Here is a 19515-nt window from a genome sequence, read left to right as displayed (position 1 = left end):
AAAGGACCAGACAATAACCCAAAGGAAAACATGACATGGAAAACAGCAAAAACACCCAAATCTACAAAACTATAAACGTGACATAACATGAGAATCGTGACATAACCCCCCCCCTCAAGGGAAGGATTCCAGACGTCCCAAAAAAAACAAAAGTCCAGCAGGGTGGGTGGAAGGGGTCTGGAGGACGGGTCTCGGGCGGACGGCCCGGGGGCAAGGCAGAGTTAAAAAAAGGGGAATTCGGGCGGATGGCCCAGGGGCAAGGCAGAGTTCAAAAAGGGGAATTCGGGCGGACGGCCCGGGGGCAAGGCAGAGTCCATGGACGGAATCTCGGGCGGACGGCCAGGGGGCAAGGCAGAGTCCGAGGAGGGGTGAAGACCAGACAGCTCCGGAGGCCGGTCAGGAGCTGGTGTCGGCAAGATCCCCCATGGAAGAGGACAAACGACCGGCAGGACCCCCGGCAGGAGAGCAGTCGGCGGAATCCCCAACGTAACAGGACATGGAGTTGGCAGGACCCCCAGCGGAAGAGTAGTCGGCGGGACCTCCAACGTGGCAAGACATGGAGTTGGCAGGACCCCCGGCAGAAGAGCAGTCTGCGGGACCTCCAACAGCTCAGGACATGGGGTTGGCAGGACCCCCGGCAGAAGAGTAGTCTGCGGGACCTCCAACGGGACACGACATGGAGTTGGCAGGACCCCCGGCAGAAGAGCAGTCTGCGGGACCTCCAACGGCAACGGACATGGGGTTGGCAGGACCCCCGGCAGAAGAGCAGTCTGCGGGACCTCCAACGGCTCAGGACCTGGGGTTGGCAGGACCCCCGGCAGAAGCGTAGTCTGCGGGACCTCCAACGTGACAAGACATGGAGTTGGCGTTGGACGGACAGCCATCAGGACACGGGGAGCTGGCGTTGGACGGACAGCCAACCGGAGACGAGGTGCTGGAGTCGGCCGGTATGCTGACAGGACACGGGGAGCTGGCATCGGACGGACAGCCATCAGGACACGGGGAGCTGGCGTCGGACGGACAGCCAACCGGAGACGAGGTGCTGGAGTCGGCCGGTATGCTGACAGGACATGGGGAGCTGGCGTCGGACGGACAGCCAACAGGAGACGAGGTGCTGGAGTCGGCCGGTACGCCGACAGGACTCGAGGAGCTGGCGTTGGCCGATGAGTCAGCAGGTGATGAGGAGCCGGAGTCGGGACCATGGTTACTGGAGCCGGCACTGAAGCCGGGGCCATGGCTGTAAGGTCCGGTTCTGAAGCCGGAAACATTGCTGTAAGGTTCGGTTCTGGAGCTGGAAACATGGCTGTGTGGGCCGGCACTGGAGCCAGAAACATGGCTGTAAGGTCCGGTTCTGGAGCCGGAAACATGGCTGTAAGGTCCGGTTCTGGAGCCGGAAACATGGCTGTAAGGTCCGGCTCTGGAGCCGGAAACATGGCTGTGTGGGCCGGTACTGGAGCCGGAAACATGGCTGTAGGGGCTTGAGCTGCCTGCTTGGCCTTGCGACTCCTCCTCTTAGCAGCCGCCTGAATACTCCGTGGACCTCCATAAGCCAGACGAGTTCCAGAATATGACTCCTGGACAGGAGCAGGAACTGGGGCAGAAGCACGGGTTGACTTCAGACGGAACCCACCAAGGCGTATGGTGCCAGGTTGGGAATTGGGAGACATGGAGCTAGCATGCCTGGGGCTAGCAGGCCGGGAATCACACACTGAGAGGAAGTCCAAAATCCAGCCAGGTAAGAATTTAACTAAACCTGGTTTCTCCATTGCCCTCTGGTGTGCCTCAGCCCGAACAGCCTCTCGCTGCTGACCCCTGGACGCTCCCAACCATCGACTAGAGCAGACAGCCAAAGCAACGGTTAACTCCAATATCTCCTGCTCGAAAGGATCTGCTGGGCCCATATTTCAGGTCGGTTCGTACTGTCACGGTTTGTGAAACAAGCAGGACCCAAATGCAGATTTAAACTGAAACTTCCTTTATTTCAAGGCTATGATCTATATATATAATGACAAAACAGAACACTCTCCGCAGAACTAGTCAGGGAACAAGATGAACCGACCAAGACAGACAGAAAACCCAGAACTTAAATACACACAAGACTCAATCACACAACAAGACACAGGTGAGGAGGGAGGAGAAAACACAGGGGCCCAGGTGAACATAATCAGACAATTAGACACACCAGGGAAACTAATGACAAGAGGAAAACACAGGGAAAAGGACCAGACAATAACCCAAAGGAAAACATGACATGGAAAACAGCAAAAACACCCAAATCTACAAAACTATAAACGTGACATAACATGAGAATCGTGACAGTAGCTGACAATAAACATGCCTTACATTTTTAATGGTTGTCATTTGAAACAGTCTTACAAAAACTAAACAAGAAAAATACATTCCAATATTTGTTTTCTTCTTTTTCAAAGGCACATCACTAAAAATGATGTATTTTCACAGGAGGTACAGTAAGCAGGATAACCTCATATATAAATGTTTTGTGTGATTTGAGTTCAATTCTCAAGTAGCACAGTACAAAATATGTTGCCTCCTTTAATTACGCGGCGCCTCTGTTATGCCAGGTCAAAAGAGCCGCACCAAGACCGGCAGTGACTGCACAACGAGTCCGTCTCCTGCAGCAAACGTTAAGGGTCATCGCTTCTCGGTCTTTTGGCTAAGATCAAGTGTAGTATCTGTTCTCAAGGCCGGATTAGTACCTCCAGGGGCCCCTGGGCACTGAGCACTCATGGCCCCCCCCCAACCCACGTACCAACAAGTAACACCACGCCTACCCAATCCTACCAACATGACCAATATTTAGAATTTTCAGTCAATTTGGCATGTCAAATCGCACACCTATTTTTCAAAAGCAGGGATACAGCAACATAGTTCAAACAAATTAGGTCTAGCCTTTTGCCCTTTCAGTCAAAAATCCCAAGACAAAGATACATATATATATAATATTACATGTTACTTGTTAGACGCTTTTATCCAAAGCGACTTACATACTGAATACTGTGGGCAATCCCCACAGGAGCAATTTGGGGTGAAGTGTCTTGGCCCCCCCCAGACCAAGGCTCTATCCACTGCGCCAAACGCCTCCCACAGATACAATGGATAAGATCTCAAGACAGTGTACGACTCAAGAAGACCTAGGTAATATCACTCAAAACCTCAGAGCAGCACCCCACTTAATGCCAAAATATGACTGGCTGGCTGTACAAGTACACAAGGAGTTCTATTAGTCACAAACATTGAGAGTTACAAATGTACAATATGTATTGCAATTGTGTGGTTGCTCAAGGGTGGGGCTGTGATTCGCCTATACACCTCCGCCGCGTAGTAAGAAAGTTGAGCGCATACATAGTGAGACCTACAGTACAGAGATGGTTTAGAAAATATATTAATTTGACCCTATAGAAAAGCTGTGTTATTTATGGTGAAGATTGAGTGTCATTTAAAACAATGTATGATGAGTGAGGTTGTGCCCGAAAAGAAAAGAAAAAAACTTTTTTTTTTATCTTGTCACTGAGGGCCCTCTTTGCTCAAGGGCCCCTGGGCACTTGCCCATGTTGCCCATATGGTTAATCCGGTCTTGTCTGTTCTTATCAGTTTAATATCTGATACGTCCCCTATACGGGGACTATATATTAAATGGATCTTTAGCAGTGGGAGTTGAAAGAGGGGCTTGCTCCGTAGAGACATAGGTACAAATCAGTGGAATCATCAGTCAATCCCTTAGAATCTGACTCCACCAGCATCTCTGTGTCCCCATTTGTCCTTTTAATTTCTCCATCCTCCCTCTCTCCGCGTTTGGGAGCTTGAGGACAGGCCTGACTGATGAGGGTGGCTAAAGGTGATCCCTGAAGCCAAATATTAAAAACCAGCGAGCTCTGTTTCTGCAGCAAACCAACAAATAGTCATTCAGCAGCTTTTGCAACATAGATTTGCACATAAATACACTTACATGCGCAGTAATTTCCTCCCATAAACACTGACAAAATATAGGCTGCAGCCGACATCTATTCTACATCATATCAGTGTGCTTCAGTGTGCAACACAGTTTTTCTGTGTACTTCTCTAGTATTTGGGGATTACTTTGATCTGCTGCAGTCAGACCAGAGTAATCAGGCTGATCCAGAGCCCTCCAGCTGAACTGGCAGCAGCACTGCATGGATTTCTTATTTAAGTGAGGATTTGGTTTACCAACATCCACGATCGTGCCATCCGTTACTATAAAGTCTAAACACCGTGTTCTGTGCCAGCATTTCTGTATTTTTGATCGATTCAGCTCGAAAAGACACTGACTGCTTTTGATCTGAAAAACCTGATTGACCAATTATAATGAAAGGTTTATTCGTTTTAAACAGTGTTAACGTTAGATCTGGTTTAGTTTTCTCTCCCCTGACAGGATCTGTTGGAATATAAGCTTATCTATAATTCATATAGTTCTGCCTCTGCCAGGAACCAAACTGTCATGAAATGTAAGGCTTGCAATCTGCATGTTCGCATTAAAGAGTAAAAAACTGATTCAAAAGTTGTCTCTGTTCAAGATCTTGAAAAATCGTTAATTTTTTCTTGCTCTTTTTTTCCACAAGGACATCGGCCTACCACAGGGGAAAAAACATCAAATGTGAAAGAGGAGAAAAGGATTTTGGTTTTCCACAATTTGGCCCCCTTTTTTCTCTTCATCTCCTGACTCCCACACTCTGCGTCTTTATGGCTCCAAGATGGAGTTTTGGCAAGGGCACAGAGAGCCAGCAACATTTGTCTGGGTCTTTTTTGTCTCTTTTTTAGATGCCCTCCCCTCACACAGATCAACGGGCTGCGGGAGTAACTGTGCACTTTGTTAACGCTGTAAATGTTCTCTTTTACACTCCTTATGTCAACTGATCTCCTCATCTCTACGCAACACTTCGTTCAAAAACATATAGGGAACACAATGGCTTTAACATTGCATAAACATGCATCTTTTGAGATCCCTGTAAGCATGAACACAACTAAAAACCCCAATTATTATAAGAACACAGATTACTATAAATTGAGATATATTCATGTTGGTAGCCTATGTAAAAAATATTCTTGCGACAATATTTTTACAGAAATGTGGTTAATCTAGTGTTCATGATTGCCAATAGTCATAATGCTGCTTTAAATTGATGTCAACATGCTAACATGCCTACAATGACATTGCCAACATGCTGATGCTTAAGTGTAACGTTTACCAATTTCACCATTTTTGTTTAGCATTAAAGCATGCTAAGATTAGCTCAGTCGCATTAAACAAACAGTTTAGCTGAGGGTGATGGGAATGTCATTTGTTTTGTTAAATCTGAAACAAAGTGTTAGACCATTTGTTATTTCCATCCCCAGACCATGATGCAAACATGGTTGAAAATTGAAAACAAAAATTAAATTAATTTCCTCGTAATCTCAGCATCAGGTGCATGCTGGGTAGTATAGCTAGCAGTGCTAACTTGTTCAGGTGTGTGAGACCATTGTTTTGGCAAAGACCTTGAATTTGAGGAGTGAAGATGGGTTAACAATTTGTATTGGAGGGAGACTGAACGAGCAGAACACTTTGAGGATTTCGTCGCGGTGCTAAATCTCCGAAAATGCTCTTTAGGACGGTAGGTAACTTGAATTATATTTAAAACGTCACAACCACTGTGTGTGAGGTGTCTAATACATGTGCTGTTTATTTGTGTTTACTAGTAGGGCCTATGTTTGTGCGCTGTAGCTACTGCCGAGTTTACTGCAAAGCCTATTATTTGTACATATCTAAAGAGGAGTGTTATTTAGCCTTTTACAATTTTTCTCGGTTGCTAACACACATTTTCTCAGAACACTAAACACAAATCAAAAACCACACACCCAAAGTGCAAAACAGCTAATTTCTCCTGATAAATGAAGAACTGCACTCAAAACTACATGAACACTTACCAAATGCAAACTTTTGCACCAAATATAACACTTCATTCTTAATACTAGATGGTTTGACCACCCAACTACACACTGCTGAGCATAATCTAAAGCACTTTAATCTTTTATGGGCTATGCTCTGTACATAGAGGTTTCTGCAGGGAAAGATTGCTTGAGTATACAGAAATACAGTAAATGAAGAAATACAAATAAGTTGTTGAAAATAAATCACATTTTATTCTGCTGCTACCTGTGCCTCATTGGAAATCCTTAGCCTTCCACCTGCACCTCTTTTTTTCCTCAGTCCTTCAGATAAACAACAAAGATATAGTGGTTGGTCAGTGTCTGTGTTGCATAAAAGTAAGTCTACCACAGTCAATTGTGCAGGATGACAAACAATTCAATTACAGTAATAAAGTAAATACGTTTCACACAACAGATATAAGCACTGATATATCATGAACTATGCAGAGCTAAACACTGGTAGCTAACCTGTTTTCAAGTCTAAGTGTCCGGATTACAGAGGCAACAGTAAATCGGCTTAGATTAGGCTGAACCCTCTGTCCAGCCTCTCTCATCGACAAACCATGGTTGATAATATTTCATTTCATTAGAGAGTATTCTTCTTTGTCCACGTCCTCTCCCTCCAACTCTACCTCTACCTCTCCTTCCTCCTCTCACTCTCACCCCACCTCTTCCTCCTCCTCCTCCTCCTCCTCCTCCTCCTCCTCCTCCTCCTCCTCTCACTCTCAGCCCAGCTCTTCCTCTTCCTCTTGCTCATGCTTCCATGTTGGCTTCCATTGTTGCTGTAAGAAAGTACTCACCTGTGGTCTTTTTATAGTGCTAACATCCTGATTGATGAGACAACAATTATGCTACCAGGTGTTTGGTCAGGTGGAACGTGTTTCTTGATCATTGGTCCATGTGTGAGGCATTTTGAATATCAGTGTTTTAAACCAGCTAACACGTGACTTTATGTAAGATTCCTGTGTCTCACGTGGAGAAACGTGTGCAGTGGTTGCAAAAAGTGCCATGTTGATTTGCAAATTGTGTGAAAAGCTGAAAACGTGTTTAGAGTTTTGGAGATTTGAGCCGATGTTTTGCTCTTTGAGTGTCAGTTAAAATAATTGTGCTTTATGTATAATGTTAGTGTCTTAGCAATCGAGAAAAACTGTAATGCATATTGCTCAAAGCGCAGCTCTGTTGGTCACTTTTTAAGCTTAAAGGTCCCATGGCATGGTCATTTCTACTGATCATAATTCCATTGTTGAGGTCTACTAGAATAGATTTATATTCTGCAATTTTCCAAACTCACATTGGTTTCTCATACAGCATCTCTGTATAGTATGTATGTATTCACTCTCTGTCCTAAACGGCTTGTTGGAGCTCCTGCCCCCCCCTCCCTGTGAGCCCACTGTGCTCTGATTGGTCAGCTCGCCCACTCTGTTCTAATGAGTAATCACGGAACATCAGTGATTATGTGTTACAATGGCGTTTGTTAGCAACCAGAAAATGAGACCAGTAATGACAAACAGATGAGAATGCTGCGTGGGGTCTGGGTGCCGTGTTGGCGGGACGTTGCGGGGCTCGCTGCTGCGAGGAGCGGACAGTGTGAGCTGGGTTCAATTCCTGCTTGCTGCATGGGGTCTGCGAGACAGCGAGACATAGCGAATGGACGTGGGAAGGATGCTGAGGAGGCTGCAGCACCCCCATCTGCGAGGCTCCACTAGCCCCCCCCCTCCCAGTTTCGCCGCTGAGAGAGTGTGTGTGTGTGAGGAGCTCCACAATGGGTCCATTTGGGTATGGTCACGTCACTGTACCCAGGAAGAAAAAGAGAAATCTCCAACGAGGCGTTCTGGGGCAGGACAGACAGGTCTTTTCTGTGTTAGAGTTTTACTCACTACAGGGTGTACTTTGAGGGTTTGTGACTCTGCAGACCGTTTACATGCAGAAAAACCTTCATAACACACAAGGGGACGGGTAATAACCGGAAAAGCATGACATGGGACCTTTAATGTTGGTCATCAGAAATGTCTACAAGATGGTCTATGTACAGAGTTGCTGCGTAAAACTCCTTGGTATTGTAAAATTACGAAAGGAAATTGTTAACAGCTCAATAAATACCCGTTCAAATACTAGAATGAGCAAAATATACAATTTAGAAATCATGTACAAAGTAGTAAAGATTATAGAAAGATTCAACGTGAAGTATGCAGTGCACATTTTTGTGTCTGTCGTTGTTGTGTCTTCCTTTTTTGTTAGGCTACTCTTTTACTGTACACTGTGAAATGATATTGTACACTATTGATATGATTATCAGTTCCATGCACAGTCTGTGAATTAGAGAGGGAATCAATTGTTGGTAATAAAGGCGATGTTGTTCCAATTAGTGCTTTCAGTACTTTATTTTGTAGCTTAAGGTACTCTTCCTTGTAAAAGTTATAATAGGCAAACTGACCTACTTACTACTTTTTACATTTTGATCTGACACATTTAAGAATAATAATGTAACTGTTACTGCTACTCTTTCCATCCTTCGAGTCAAGGGGATGAGAAGACATATAGTATAGGAACTGTCCTCTTGCTCCCCACATCTGCTCTGCACTAATTCTATTGTCCCCCTGTTTCTCTATGGTTTCTCTTTCAGTCCATTGTTTAAGTGTTTAGTTCTCCTCCCCCTAACACTACATCATGCAAACACCCAACACAGCGCAACAGAGTGTAGTGTATGATGTCCTGTGTCACTCATTCCCACCAGCTGCTTCTGGGCTTTTTTAAGATTTAAACTCGCTTTTTTTTTTTTCTCTTCCTAAACACACGCTCACTCCCTGACAAACTCCTAAATCTCCCTCTCTCTCACTGACTCATGCTCTCTCTCTCCCTTTCAACTACTCCCCCCTCATTCAACCAAATTGGCACACTCCCCTCTCTCCCTCTATTTCCCCTTGTCTCTGATGGGATGTCAGTGGAGGATGTTTGCCTATGGGTGTAGATGCAGAGAGAGCTGGAAGTTGATCTCCATCTTTCTCTCTCCCTCTCTCTCTCTCTGAGTGTTTCAGATCTTCGCAGCTGATTATCTCTGGATGTTAGCTGGAAAGGAAGCATCCAGAACTACGGGGGGAATGTAATCATGAGGTACGGTGCCACTTGTTCCTTGTTTGTCTGAGAGTGTGTTTAGCTGTGTGTTCTCTGTTTACTATTTTACCTGATGGAACAGTGTTTAGCCTTTGGCAATTTGTTCTCACTATCATTTTAAATCCTTTATTAATAACATTCATGTGTTTTGGTAAATGAACAAACATCTCAGAAATAGGATAATGTCTGTCTGCTTCTGCCTCTGTCTGCATCCATTCTGTTTGATATTTTTTCCAAGGGAAAGTCCTTTTATTCTTCTGAAATGGCCACCGTCTGTCTATTGACTGGCCTTCATGTCTCTCTCTCTTTTTTCCCTTCTTGCGTGCTTTTGTTTGCCTTGAGATGTTGCATGTGTGCTGGCTGGCAGCACAGAAAAAGGAAAACAGGTTTGTTGGCTTGATTACTGCACATTCAAACACTCTCTTCAAAAAGCCTTTGGGTAGTGGATGTCAGCTGGGAATCGTCCCAGATTCAGAAGGCCTTGGGCGGCTTTTACCCAAAAGCTGTGTGGTTGTGTTGTGTGTTGAGTGTCTACTGGTGTATCACTACCAGAGAGTGAAACAGATAAAAGAAGCAGGATAAGTGGGAAGAGAATATAAAAACAATAAGACACAATCCAACAAATTGAATCAGGGCAGATTGAATAGAGCAGCGAGGAGGCGGACAGACCAGTCTGTAAAGCATTTTCAGTTTGATGTGACAGATTGTCGCTGAGTAACAGACAACATAACTCTGCCTGTGTCACCCCACAAAACTCTGCTTTTGTTTCACAGGAGCTCACAGATGGGCTCATTCAGACGTGTGTGTGGGAGAGGCTGTGTGTGCATGTGAGTTGAAGTTGTTGGCGTTAAACCCTTGTATAATACGATGCAGAGTTGTTACTTTGACACACTGTGTAAAACAATAAATCATGGTACTGATGTACAAGCCATTGTACTCACAGCCCCGCTTTCGTGTGTGTGTGTGTGTGTGTGTGTGTGTGTGTGTGTGTGTGTGTGTGTGTGTGTGTGTGTGTGTGTGTGTGTGTGTGTGTGTGTGTGTGTGTGTGTGTGTGTGTGTGTGTGTGTGTGTGTGTGTGTGTGTGTGTGTGTGTGTGTGTGTGTGTGTGTGTGTGTGTGTGTGTGTGTGTGTGTGTGTGTGTGTGTGTGTGTGTGTGTGACACCCATCTGTCTTCCTGCTCAGCCAGATTGTGGGGTATGTGTAAGGCAGTGTTGCATGGAGGTATCACTCTCTTTAAACCAAAGAGATTATCTCAGCTACATGGTTCCATAATGCCATTTTCCAGCAGTTGCCTTCTTGCTTGTTTTCTGCTTATGTTTCTTCTTTGGAAAATGGCTAAAGCGTGCCGTCGTGTTGGTCTTTGGGTGTAGCCAGCAAGAAGCTAAAGGCTTGAGGCTGTAGACTGTTGGTCTGAGTCAGGACGCAGCCCAGTCCCCTGTGCTGTGGTCAGCTGTTACACCACATCATCTCAAGATTTAGTCACTCTGTCTCTGTCATCATTATGGGCTGATTTAGAGGTTAAGGAGAATCATGACGAAGAGGACGAGTAGGATGGGGAGAAAAGAGAAACTTTGCAAAGTCTTCCCTGCAGGAACGCTCTTTGGATGGATCGTCTGCTGTCAGAGCTCCAGAGGTGTTCAAGGAATATACAGCCCCTCCCCACTGTTTTACTCATGTAAAGCTGCCCACCGGCTGTGTTGCAATGCTGAGGCCCTGTGGCTTTTGCAAGATTCAAACGACACCTTTTATGCATGATTAAGTAGGAGAACACTGTTGGGGAAGTTCTGTTCTGTTCTGAAGGTCTGTTAGGAAGTGTGGTGTGGTTGTAAAAGCCATAGCTGCATTGAATTCAGAAAGCATCAACTAGGAATGACAGCCACCACCTGTTACCTAGGATATTTCTTTCGGCTGTCTGATCATTGAAATCAATCTAGTGAAGAATTCCTGTTTGCTAAAGCCTAATTGTCGGCCTGTTCATCACAAACCTTTGGTGTGTCTACCAGCTGATCTATTCTTAGACGGGACCAGCCGGTTACCCATGCTTACTGGGTTTCCGTTGCATCTCCTTAGGATCATCAGCCCCCCCCCCCCCCCCAACCCCTTCAGAAAAAAGCACATACATACATGTACAGACATAAACTGAGTAGATTGATGTATTTCATGAGCCTGACGTCAGAATGCAGGCAGCTGACTGGGCAGACAGAAGGGGGGGCGGGGATTAAGGGGGTTACCGCTCATCTGGGGAAGCCTGGATTAGTTTCACCCTCAAATCTGGTTAGTGCAAATTGTAATCCACACCGATATGTGCTATCTATAATTGGCAAACTATGACTTGAGACAGATGTCTGTCATTTCTGACTGGACATGTAAAGTATCTGTAAGCATCATGTTCAAAGTACTGCATTCACTTTAATGTTGATTGATCCCATAGGTTACTTTTTTATTAAAGATTGTTTTGTCCATATAATCAGTACATTCTGATAAATCCTAAATAAAGCAGGAATCAAGAAACAACAAACTCAAAAACTTCCATCCTGCATAAACAATTGAGTATTTTCATGTGGTGATGTGTGTGTTTAGTTGAAATCTCTATATTTGAGAGGCTGAAAACAGCATTTCCTGCCAATAATGAATACAAAATAGCTTGAACTGTTAATTGACTGTCAAAATAGTCAGTAATAATTATGGAGATATTGCCTTTTTGTTACATACTTTATTGTGGTAAAAGCCTGGCGCCTACTTTACCAACAAACATTACTTGGACACCAACAGTTGGATCAGATATTCGGGTGTGTTTTCCAAGAGACAGCTAATGTTGAGCTTGGGCCTGAAGAATACTTTAGTTGTATTCCTGAAAATGTAATAAGTAGAAGCAAAAAAACAGAAACATTTTCTGCTTGGCATTTATTCTCTTCCTTAAAAACTCAGGTGACTGCATGAGTAGAAAACGATCCGTAGATGCAGATGAAATCCTAGACTATTCTTATAAGTGATACCCGGGGGACTGGGCAGTTGGCATCCTCAAACAGCAGCTAGCGCTAATGACAGCTGGTGGGATGCAGGGCTGGCAGCAGCAGCAGCAACATGTTATTTGGGCGTGGAACTCTTCCAGCAGGCTAAGATTAAATCCAAACCTTTAGTCTTTGAGATTTTCTCCTATCTGATGAAACAATGTGATCAAGGTGAAGCGGTGTGCATGGATCCAATACTAAACAGGTGCTTCGGTTCCACACATATGATGGTTGTTTCTGTCAGAGGAGGGGGGGGCTGTTCCCCATGTGACCTAATCTTTCTATAGAAGACTTCCTCGTATTAACACAGGCCTGCTGCGGCTGCCATGTGGCGGACGGCCTTGTAGACTTTGCTTCTCTTACATGGCTATTATTGGACACGGTGTCAATAAAGGACATCAAGTTTGGGGTCAGTGTCTGGGCTTGCCGGGACTTGCTTCTGCTCCATTGTGACGTGTTTGTGCGTTCAAACCTGTTTGCTTCTTACCTTCTCTGCTGGACAAAGAAAGCTACAGTATATAGCATGCAGACAATGTGAACAAAAGAACCAACCGTGCTGGGCGTTATGCTTATGGAGAGAGAGGAAAAGCACTCCATACTGTGGGTTAAGGTACTTAAACGTTATGAGAATCATTTTGAGTGAAGGGGTGGGGGCTGAAAGGACAAGAGTGTGACATGGCAAGGGTGGTGATGGAATATGGTAAAGGTCTCTTTTTAGAAAGAGGTGGGAGGAAATGGAGCATCTGATAAGGCAGCTGGTTCTCTCCCTCCCTCGAAGGTGTATATCAGGGCTGGTATATGAAATGTAACTGCTTTACTGCTCCCGTTACCATGAAGACACACACACACACACACACACACACACACACACACACACACACACACACACACACACACACACACACACACACACACACACACACACACACACACACACACACACACACACACACACACACACACACACACACACACACACACACACACACACACACACACACACACCCCGACCCTCCCCTTGCACAAAACACTTGTCCTCATACCTGGTTCCCTTGCCTGCAGCCACACAGTGAATATTACAGGGCTGAGAGTGAGCCCAGCTGCAGAGTCATGCAAATGATTTGAACAGGACTGGTTAAGCATTCCCTTTAAGAAAAAAAAGACACAGCTTTGATCTATCCAAGAAGCCGTGGGGGGGGGGAGTTTATGCCGAGATGAAAGATAACGTCGAGCTGTGATGTTTGTGTGCTTGATTTCAAACATGTCATCTCTCATATTCAACCTTGATCAAATTAGGTCAATACTTAATGGGGCATGATGCCTCCTTCTTACAATGCTATGACACGCTCCCACCTACTATCATGCTAATCTGCTACAGATCCCTGTCAAGCTGATGTCTATCCGAAGAGAGGGAATGAGAGAGCTGGATGAAAGGGTGAGGAAAAAAAAATAATTGAGAAAAAAAATAACACGCAATAAAGCTAAATTGAGGGTGGAACATAGTGATGGAAAGAGAGAGGAATCGAGGTGAAGGGTAATGTGATTGGTTAAGAGAAGGGATGGAGGAGATGGCGGTAAAGGACTGACTGTTGGTCTCGTATTAGTTATTTTCTCTGCTCACTTCTGTGGGTGCAGATAAGAGTTCTGAAGAGAGTGATAATGTCTAAGGCAACATCTCAGACTATACTGTGAAGGGAATTGCTTCGGCTTTGGATTACAGGTTCCCTCCTCAGGTGTGTACGTGTGTTAGTGTGTGTGCGTGTGTGTGTGTGTGTGTGTGTGTGTGTGTGTGTGTGTGTGTGTGTGTGTGTGTGTGTGTGTGTGTGTGTGTGTGTGTGTGTGTGTGTGTGTGTGTGTGTGTGTGTGTGTGTGTGTGTGTGTGTGTGTGTGTGTGTGTGTGTGTGTGTGTGTGTGTGTGTGTGTGTGTGTGTGTGTGTGTGTGTGTGTGTGTGTGTGTGTGTGTGTGTGTGTGTGTGTGTGTGTGTGTGTGATTTGAACCACTAGGCTGGTAATTCCATGACCCTGATGTCCCGCAATTCAGAGATTTAACACACGCTCACCGTTGAACCTCCCTCACCTTCTCACCTTCTCCATCTTCCTCCTCTGCTCATCCTCCTTACGTTTGTCGACTTGACCTATTCCAGAGTAGAGGGGAGTTGGCTCAACTCAAACCACTACCACACACTTTACTCCTTGTAACAGAGGGCTGATAAGTGTTAGAAAGTATTGATAAGTCAAGGTTAAGAATAATATTCCAAGTAAATGTGACCTGGCGTAGCAGCCTGACTACAGATTAGCTTCAGGAGTGGCCACTGGGAAGAGTTCTTTGTTTCTGTGTCTAAGAAAGAAATGTCACCCACCTTATCCTTGGCATTACTGCAAAGTCAGGGTTTACAAGGCAAGGCCAGTTCAATATACATTTAAAAAAAATGATCATAGAAGGCTTCATGTTATAAGCAGAGTATAAGCATGTCCCATGGTCATTAAATGCGAAGGAGAAGAACGTTTCTCTTTTCACTCTGTGAAACAATCAATTCAGTAAATTAATTAAATTAGAGTGTTAGTAAAATGCAAAAAGCGAATGAAGTCAAGATTCATGATGTCGTAATGTCGAGCTGAGATGTGAAAATGTGTTACTCTATCTGTGGCTTGGTAAAACCATCGTTAATTATGTGAGAAGCAACAAAGAGATTTAGAATGACGGCGTGAGATCGATGCAGACAGATGGAGAGATTTACGGCACGACAAGCTAATTAAAAAGCAGATAATGTGTGAAGAGATGTGACTGAGAGGAGATCCCTGTCTGTTCAGGGATACTCCTCACTCTCTTTCTCTCTTCAGGCCTCCTGAGTTACTTCCTCATTTCTTGATGACCTTTACAGTATGAACTCTGCTTCTGTTCCCTTTGTCCCGAGTCATATCTGCTGACTCTTATAAGAAGATGTTTTGATTTGTCACCCCTATGTGTCTTCTGTTACCGTTTCTGATCTGCCCCTCTTTGTTTTTAAGGTGAAGATGAAAGTAGGTAGGAGGGTAGATGCACAAGGGAGATATGAAAATAGCGGGGTGGTGATTGATGGGAGTGCAATGGTTAGAGGAGGAACCATCTGAAGCCTGTGGAGAGACGGCTTGCTGAGAGTAGAAATGTGGATGTGGGGGCGATGATGGCTAATAATTGAATAAGATGGGGCTTTAGACAAGGTGGTGATGTGTGTAAGTGTCTCTTAGTGACCACATTTTCCTCCCCCTTTTCCAAGGTCAACATGGGGATTATTAGCAGAGAGGCACCGTAGTAATTATGGTGCTGGTCATTAACTATTCATCAGCTCACACTGCTCTGCTTGGCCAAGTGTTTGTGCGTATGTGTGTGTGTTTGGGAGATACACACATCTGTGCTTCAGTGTTTAGGCTCTGTATGCAAATGAGACAGCTGGCTTACGTCTCAACAGGAGATTTCCAGGCGCACCTATTCAGCCTCTGTTGTGTCTCCCACTTCTCTTTGTCTTTATGGGCAGCTTTGACAAAACTACGCCCGCTTGACCACAAACTCTTCAGGGCGTGTGCGCTACATGAGGTGAATCCATGTGCCTCCCCTTTTTTGTGTTTTGTAACCTCCTACTCATTTTTTACACCAGCAATGTCATGGTTGGGGGGTGGATGCTTGTGAGGATGGGGGTGTAACTGTACCCCGTCAGATGGAGTAAGTGGGCAGGGTTCACCGGGGTCTGGAGAGAGGGGAGGGATGTAGAAAGAGAGCGAGAAAGACAGACGTAAAAGAATGAACGGCTCCAAGCGGCAGAGTTGCCATGGCTACGGGGGGAAACGGATGAATGAATGACATCACAGTGGCGGGGAGGTGAGGGAGTGTGAAATTGATTTGGTGGCGGAGCACGGGGAGGCGTCTCTCGTTGGGTTTCTGTCGGGCAGACACATTTCTCTCTCCTCCGTACCGTGGTGTCTCCGGTGGACGCACTCTCACTGGTAAGGCTGCACTTTCTCTCTTTCCACGCTACTCATCAGAGTGAAGGCTGTTTTTGAGGAGGCTGGTGAGTGTATGTTTAATGTTTCACTCTGATAAATGTTTTCAGCCCTGACAACGTGCGGGACGGACATAGTGAGAGGACGCGTCTGTGTGAATGTGCGTGGATGTCATGTGTTGCTCCCGGCATGCCGCTGGGAATGAAGGGACAGGCAGATGTGCTGTGCAGTTGTCGCAGCTCTAAATAGACCCTGAGATGCTTAGAGTAGGAGAATGCGTGTGTTTCTGGCTGGCAATGAACAGCTGATTGAGCAAGAATGATTACAATGTGTTGTCAGATCCTGCCTGGAACAGAAATCTGAGTCAGTGTACAGTATGTTGCCAGACTTAAGGGCTGTTCTTATTATGTTTAAAGAGAGACATGCACTCTTGTAGCGTTGTTGTTGTTGTTGTTGTCAAGCAACTTGGAGAGGGAGATCAAAAACATGGGCAGTCATTGAACAGTTCCCTTGTAGTAGGTGAAGTCTCTCTAAAGAACAAATCACTCTCAACATTGGAGTGTAAACTTGGCTCCTCTGATTAAAAGGGAGGTCTAACTTCTCAGTGCACCTCCCTGCTGCGAGTTCTTTGGCAAAGCCAGTGCCATTCATCTGCTTGTGTGATTAATTACAAAGTTGACCCGCATTGACCGCTGGGCGACAGACAGCCAGAGTTGAAGCGTCGGAGCTAGAGGTCAGAGCAAAGCCAATCAGAATCCTCAGTGTCTCCTCCCTATGGCCCACATCCAGAAATGGGGGGACAGATTACATTGAGGATCAATGGATCAAAAATGTTGGCCAAAATAGGGAAAGCATAATCCTTTACTATGACTATCAACTGATCTACAGATCTGTTGTAATGCACCCACTATCACAGTGTGGAAGTGGTTTTGGGATGGTGGTTGGGTACATATCTTTGAATGGATGCAATCAAGGCAACCCTGATGTTGAGCAGAGCATTAAAGCTCCAAGGACACTCTCCTGCAGGCAATCTAGTAAAGTGGCCTTGTGTGGCAGGTACATGTAAACAGTGCTGTCTTTGTTTGGTTCAAAGGAGAATATGTAACAAGATACATTTGCATTGGTGTTTGCATTGTTTAGCTGATATTCCTAATCAGACTAACCTGTTCTTTTCAGCAAATCAAAGCAGCCAAGTATTAGGCTAACGGTCATGACCATACATGTAACACAATTACCTTGATGGTTATGGCGGGGAAATGTTGGCGTTAAGGCAGGAATTTAAAATGTAAAAACAGGAGGAGAAACATTACTGTTTCTATATGATTCCATTTCCATTTTAGAATCATTGCGAGGTAGAGTTTATATTGTAGCAAGTGTTGCTCTCGAAGTGTTCAGCCTCAGCACTATGGGTAGGCTAAAGGCATCTATTATGAATAGGGAAGGGACGAATATACCTGAGGCTATCGCAGATGGTTTAATTTGAAACTGGGAAAAAACACTCATGGCAGGTGTAGGAAACGGCTCTATAGGTGTGGGTCACTGTGTCTTTGTGTGTGCATATCCCTTGTTTCATCATTCAGACAATCTAGTTGGCCTGTTGTTTGTGATGTGAGGAGACGTCCGGGCGTATATTTCATGGCTTCAGTACAAACAATACAAAGCAGTGCTGGCATGCCTTTTAAGTCTAAAGTCAGTTTAAAGCCAGCTGCGCTAATGGCTGTGAGTGTGCCAGCTTTTTGGATTGCACGGTTGGGGGCACAAGTGGGTCAGTAGTGAAGAGCCAAGCCAGCTCTGATCGCACTTTGTCTCACTCTGAGAACAGAACTGCCCTATAGCGAAACACAGCTCAACTTAGTGTTTGTATACTGTTGTAAGAAAAGATTCTGAAGTCTATTGCATAGTTTTTATGTGAGTTGAGTTTTATACTAGTTTACTTTGTTCTGCTCTAGTTCCCTATCCATGACTACTGAAAAAGAGGAGGCGTTCCAACAAAGCGTGTGTGTGCGTGAGTGTGTGTCCATCTGTCAATCCGTCCTCCTTGTGCTGTCAGATGGTCGGCAACGCTGTGCTCTGGTATGGTGACTGGACCCGTACACAAACACTCCCACAGTTAAACGTGCCCACACACACAGACTGTGTGGAGGGTTTGGCATGCAGTTCTACCTTATGAGTTATACAGACTTCCAATAAGATAAACTGCTTCAACTTTTCCCATTGCCATGTGGACAACTCTGACATATGAACCTAATAGTGACTGTAGTCTGTGTAGAAATAAAACCTACGTAATTAGTCAGCGTTCACGCTCATCAAACAAACAACAAATGGTATTTGTGAAGTGTGTTATCAGTACGCTTATGGTTGGTATAGGTAAGCTACAATAGCACACCTTTTCTGATCCTCACAGTAGCAGCATGTTTTGCAGTTCATTTTAGCATGAGCGGATTCATTGAATAATCTGTATGTCTGTCTTTCTGTCTGACTTGTAACCTCAACAGGCTATACTAAACAGTAACAGCATGCATGGCCGAGAAAAGAGAGTCTGGTTTGTAGACGCTGTGCATTGTCTGTCTGAGCTACCTGTCAGTCTTTGCTCATTGTTTACTTGTCGGCTGTAGCTCTTGACCCCTAAACAGATAATCCTCCTCCAGTTCTTTCTGTAAGGAATTGTAGTTGTTATTGTATTTTCATGTTATTGTTGCGTTTGAGTTCTGAAAGATTGATAGAAACAAAGGAAAAACAGATTTCGTCCTACATTTATATCAGTCCCGCTTTTCTCCCCTTTCTGCACATTAGCGTTCTAAAATCCGTTTAGACATCCCACAGTCATGGAACATTAGATTAGGAAGAATGATAAATGACTCTGCACTGTTGTCTCGTCTTGTACAACAAATGTGTCTCAACTAATCTGTCACTTTTTAATATTGTATGTGCTTGATGCTGCTATTCTCAGTTGTTCAGATGCGAAAATGCATACATGAATGCACAAAAGTTGAGTTTTTGAAAGTTCGTTTCTGGGACTGTTTGTTCAGAAAAGGCCATTACAATCTCTCACTGTCATTCTTTGCTTTTAACTGCGTGTCTCAACTCTTTCTAGTATCTACAGTACTTTCATGTTTTTGTTTTGCAGTTGTTGATGGCACTGTGACCAAATGTCTATATGCTCGCTGTGTTATCCCCTAAGATCTGCTTGTTCAATGACTCTTAAAGCCAGATGGGACTAGTTGCAAATTGTAGGGATAGGAACATTTTTGTTTTGAAGTCGTTTTTTTTCACAACTTCAGCAAGTCTTGCTCTGGATTTCAAAGCAGTTACTATTTGCATATGACTCACTCAACTATACGTTGTTTTCTTCCAATTGTACACTCAAACGTTATTAATGTTCTGCTGATATTGCACTTTCTCTTTGGTATTCTATCTCGGCTTTCCTAAGAAAAGAACAGGAAAGTTCCGATTATCTTTATTCACCTTT

General features: G+C 44.6%; 1 protein-coding gene across 4 annotated transcripts in view; it reads left to right on the top strand.

Annotated features, from left to right (window-relative positions):
• Positions 1–5468: 5468 nt before the first annotated feature.
• Positions 5469–19515, top strand: part of myo16 (myosin XVI) — a 125932-nt gene continuing 111885 nt past the window's right edge. The window contains exons 1-2 of one of the 4 annotated variants that reach the window (XM_079667281.1): positions 5469–5630; positions 8982–9057. The gene's annotated coding sequence lies outside the window, so the exon portion shown is untranslated. Of the gene's footprint in view, positions 5631–8981; positions 9058–15886; positions 16115–19515 lie in introns of those variants that run through there. The other 3 variants (XM_079667284.1, XM_079667282.1, XM_079667283.1) reach the window with 3 other exon arrangements.

Source organism: Notothenia rossii (assembly GCF_949606895.1).
Source record: "Notothenia rossii genome assembly, chromosome: 2".
In the NCBI taxonomy this organism is placed as follows: domain Eukaryota; kingdom Metazoa; phylum Chordata; class Actinopteri; order Perciformes; family Nototheniidae; genus Notothenia; species Notothenia rossii.
Note: the sequence above shows the minus strand (reverse complement) of the source record. Positions and strands in the feature narration are given on the sequence as shown.